Raw genomic sequence first — 5,460 nt, 5'->3', positions numbered from 1 at the left:
CTCCTGTAAGAGCTGCAGCAGGAGTGGACTCCCAGACAGACATCAAGGTGAATGGGAACCGGGTCACTGCGAATGAGTAACACTTTAATGTCTTTCCTGCCAATCACAGACGGTCTGACTTTCACAGATTAAAGTGATAAAGACGTTTAAGATGGGTTTTGGGCAAAGCAGAATCATAGAGATGTAGGTGGGGGGGTGCAGGAAAAAGATGAGTAAACTATTTTTAGCACATGCTGGCCACCATTGATGTTTGATTTTATTGTTTTTTTTTTGTCTTATTGACATGTATGAATACTTTCTGCATTTACTTATGAGTTCAACCTCTCTGCTTTTTACACCTTCTTTCTGATAGAGAGCTCCTGTTTTTAATCAAATTAGTCACTTTAACAATAACTGCAATGCAAACAAATTTAGAGTACTTTCAATATTTTGAGTTAAATGCAGAACATTGTTGCAACATTGTGCATTTTTTTTCATTTGTTTATGTTTACCTTCATATTATATTGCCATGAGAGTTTTGACTTGTTAAAAAAGCATCCAAAGATATTATTTCTCAAACAAGGTCTTACTTAAGATCCTTTAAAAATGTATTTTTTTTAATTGTTTGTATAATTCATTTCTTTTTTTCTTTTTTTTTTGTATTTAATCAGAATTTTATTTGCATGACTTGTTTTTGTAAAGGATTGTGTGATTTTTACCAATGCAAGAAAATGCAATATATTTGTTTCCTCACTTAAATATATGCTTTAAAACTAAAGCAAACAAAAGTACAGTTCCTGAAAATCAGCACTTTTTCACTACTGGTATGAGCCACACCCAAAAACAATGAAATCTAAATTTAGAGCAATCATCTACGTCTTTGTGTAATCTGTCACTGATTATGTCAGCTTTCAAAGACAAACACCACATGTTCAACGCACATGCTACACGTCTTTCCTTCCACTCCTGCTTTCTTGTAAAGGTTTGTGTAGAGATGTAGATTATAGAGAACTTTATCTCACTGATGACTAATCTTTTTTTTTCAAACACTATTTTAATTAGTCTTGTTAATATTCTCACTTCTACATTGGAGTATAGAACCAGAGTTTTCCAGATGAGCCAAAAAAGTATTTGGTACATGGCCATTGCTCTGAGAAAGAATTACCCACCTAAATACTTTAGATCATTTACTTCATTTAATATCAAGGAAAACTTGAGTAAATACAAACCAGAATTGTTAAAACTCCTCTTTTCTCTCATAATTTTGCAGAATATTTATGCAAAAGTCTCAGGAGTTAAGATGTTATTTTTGGGAAAAGTAAGCTGTGCCTCTGTGTCTTCTTTGGCCAACAGGAATTTTGGCTTTGGAACTCTTTTATGGACGATATATTTTCCCAGTCTCTTATTGTTCAGACATGAACACTTAACAATGACTTTCAGTAAATGTGTAGTCTATTCTAGAATGTCTGTAGATCAGGGAATTGTGCATGCACTTCTGAAAACTTTTCATCTACCTTATGTTGTTTAAACTGGTTCTTTTTGAATGATTTCCTCTTTCTGCAGGTTTGGCAATAGCATCTCTTTGACCTGAGCTTTTCAAAAAGCATGGTTAACCCACCGTCAGTTAAAAGTTAACAAGGAGGAGGATTGTTTTTTAGCATATGAAATCCTTTATTTATACAGGAAAAATCTCTTGAGACTCATTGTCTCATTTAGAAGAGCAACCTGTTACATACATCACAAAAACATGAAAATGATAATGCAATCTGTTAAACACTTCTAAAAGTCAAGGTTGATGTGGATAGCTTTTTCCTCTTAAAATAGGGTTTTGGTATTTACTCAGGTTATTTTATTTTATTGCTTTTGATTATTTGTTTGATGATGTCAAAACTGGATTAGGGTTGGATTATCCAAAAAATAAAAAAGAAATGAAAGAAATCTGACAGGGTGCAAATATTTTCCTCGATGATCTGTTTCAGTCCGTTCGTCCGTCCGTCCAACAGATGCTTAACTTGCATGTTGTAATTCCATTTGATGTGGAGAAGCGGTGACCGTACTTTGAGCTTTCCCAGATGAAAGGGCTCATCATCGTATTTCTGAGCGTAAGCATAGCCTGCACACAGCAGGACCTCAGTTCACCACTGATACCTGGCATCTTTTGACCTTCTTCAATGCTGTATCTTATAACGTTCCACATGAGGGTTAAAATGAAGGTAGATCAGTGAATAGGAAAGTGAGGTTTTGGATCAGTTCTTTCTTTACCAAGTCAGACCTGAGCAGTGCCCACGATACTGCGGATATGGCTTGATCCGTCTATCAATTTCACACACCACATGTTAATTACTCTTGAAAAGAAACCAGGATATTTAAACTCCTAGAGCCAAAGTCTAATGTGTCCCCTGAGAAAAAATACGCCCAAATCTGGTTGAGATCCTTGGCCTCCGACATGGAGGGGGTGACTCCTATACCAACTGCTTCTCACTTGGCTGAGCACTCTGATGGTCATGGGTTAAGATACAAGCAGAATCATTTTGTCAGCAAAATACAAATGCTTTTACACCAGACACCCTTTATTTTTGAGATCTTGTCCTTGAACGCTACAAACAGCAGTGACAAAGGTCAGCCCAGTGGGAGTCCATCCTGCTTTGGGAACAAGCCTGACTTTACTCAGACAATGTGGACACAGACCTGGTTTTGGTTTTCGAAGGACCTGATTGTCTACAAGGTTGGTTTATTAATAGAAATATAATAATAGAAATATTATAGAAAATAATAGAAAATGTTAATCTGATGAAAATGACTTGGATCATATGTGAAGCAAGGGAAACTAAAATATCATCTCAATTTCACACCATTACTGTTTAATCTTAATTGAAGAAAATTGCAATCCATATGTGATGTAGTGAAGGAATGCATCTCCGCAATCTATCCTTTCTACTACATGACTTTGTTTTGGTTTACCTTTCTGGGGCCTCCCTTACTTTTTACTCAGTGTTGGCCTCTTTTTTTCTGTAGGAAGGCTTTTATTATATTTATTAAGCTCTAATTATTCACTTTGTCAATATTTTGTTAGTGAATAGTCACATAGTTATTAACTAGCAATCAGCAGTGGTTTAAAGTGCATCGCTTGAAGTGTTATGTACACACTCTAAATGTCTTTTTAATGTGTTTGGCTTCAGCAGGATGAGGATTCTTTTAAACGAGGCAAACTGCTGCAAAGGGTTCATGCAGGTGCTTTGGGGTTAATGAGCAACATTTAGGTAATAAGTGACTCTGTGTTTTGGTGACCCTGCTGGAGATGTTACTTCTCTTTGTCTAGCAGTTAAGTCTGAACACGATAATAAACCACGGTGAGCCTGAGAGGTGAAACAGGAGCTTCAAAAACAGGGATAATAACTCAGATGGGGGGCTTATTTTCTGCTTGAGTGGACCTGAGGCACTCAGGCAGCACTAATAAGGGGTGAGGGAGGACTTGGATCAAGGTAGCTTAATGCTGCAGTGTACTGTTATGCTGCACAAGGGGCATATGAAATCCTGCCAGTTTTAGGATGATATTTATAGAACATCAACTTCTTTCACTGTGGCTCTTTCAGAAGCGGTTCTGGGACCAATCTTTCATCTCTAAAGCAGTGTTAAAAATCTGATTAGCTTTACTGAGGAGGTCATTTCAGTTAGTAAAAATCTCTGATTATGATATAAAAAAAGAATGAGAAAGAAGAAGCATATATGTCATATCATTTTCTTTTGTTTGACAATAGAATGAAAACCTTTTCAACATATGCTGCATGGCATACTCTTTAGTTTTATGTTTCAAATGTCTGAAAATAATGAATCAATACGTATCAATTGTCACATCTTGACTTTATGTATCCCTGTAACCTAAAAACTAAAAATTAGACACAATTTTCTAATGGTCTGAGAGAAACTTTAAGTATAATATATAATTTTTGGCCTTCCATATATTGTATATTACAGTGTTGTTGTCATGACAGCAGAAAGAGACAAGTTGTGCAAGTTGTCTTCATAAAATACAAACAAAAAAAACAAAAACAACCCTGAATGTCTGAGCTCCTTTACATAGAGAAGCATCAGAAGGATCGGAGAAGACAATGAATCACCAGAAGTGCACTTACAACAGTCATGTCAGTGACACTGATGTGGATGTTCTGAGAAACTAAGTGTGAAGGATGTGTTTTAAAGACATTTTTACAGCTCACCGACAACATTAGGGGGCAGTATAACACTGGATCAGTTTCCTGCAACAACCATGCTGTACTTCCTCTTGTTCTTTATGTTTGTCACTGTTGGATTGTAAATGAAAAAGAGAAAACACAAGTAGAATAATAAAATGAAAACTTACATAAGCCTGCAAGCATGTTGTTGCAATCAGCAAAACATATATTTTTTGGACAGAGTCCCTTACCATGAATGTGATGAAAATGAAATGTGGCTATTCAGGAACTTAGCTTATTGGCAGGGACTGTGTATTCTTAGGTAATAGTTCTTTTCACATTTGTTTTTAATTTTTCACATTCCTAAAATAACAAGCTTTTTTTTTTTTTAGTTTAACTAAAAGATCTTCCAAGAAATAACATTTACATAAACATTCACTGCCTTTGCCAATCTAGCTCAAAATTAAGCTGTTTCCACTGATTGTACTTGAGATCTTTATAGCAACTTAATTGAATCCACCTGTGATAAATTCTGTTTATTGGACTTGATTTGGAAAGACACACACCTTTCTATAAAATGTCTCTCAGTTCATGAGAAACCCAATGCTCTGCTCTGATGAAACAAAGAATGACCTCTTTGGTGTGATTGCCAGGTGTTATGTGTGGAGGAAACCAGGGCAGGGCTCGTCATCCCCTGGAGAATGGTGGCAGCATCGTCCTATGGAAATGTTTTGCAGCAGGAACTAGTCAGGACCGTCCAGACACATCCTGAATAAGAACCTGCTTCAAAGCGCTCTTGACCTCAGACTGAGGCAACGGTTCATTTGTCAGCAGGACAACAACCCAGGGCCCATGGACAAGATCTTAAAAGAGTGGCTTTAGAACCGTCCTGTGAATGTCAGAGTCTAGACTTGAATCTAACTCAACATCTCTGGAAAGATCTGAAAATGACTGATGGATGTCTGTAATCCCAGCGTGACGGAGCTTGAGTCGAACTGCCTAAAGGTGGGTGTGCTAGGCTTCTGTCAAGTTGTTTATTTATTTAATAGTTATTTAACCAGGAAGTAAGTGCTGAGGTTAACAATTTCAATGCTCAAATTAACAATTTCTTCTTCAAGGGAGACCAGGCAATAATAGGTAGCAGCATAAAATATTCAAAAAGACTAAAGGCTATTCTTTCTGCAAGACGTTTAGCAAAGTGTTTGGTAAAGGCTGTAAACTCTTATATGCAATTTCTTGGTTTACTATTTCTAATAAACATTTATTAGTTGATCAGATATGGTTTGTCATTACTATCTTTATTTTAATT

The sequence above is a fragment of the Poecilia formosa genome, unplaced genomic scaffold (assembly GCF_000485575.1).
Source record: "Poecilia formosa unplaced genomic scaffold, Poecilia_formosa-5.1.2 Scaffold231, whole genome shotgun sequence".
In the NCBI taxonomy this organism is placed as follows: domain Eukaryota; kingdom Metazoa; phylum Chordata; class Actinopteri; order Cyprinodontiformes; family Poeciliidae; genus Poecilia; species Poecilia formosa.
The sequence above is the reverse complement of the archived record's forward strand: the minus strand, read 5'-3'. Positions refer to the sequence as shown.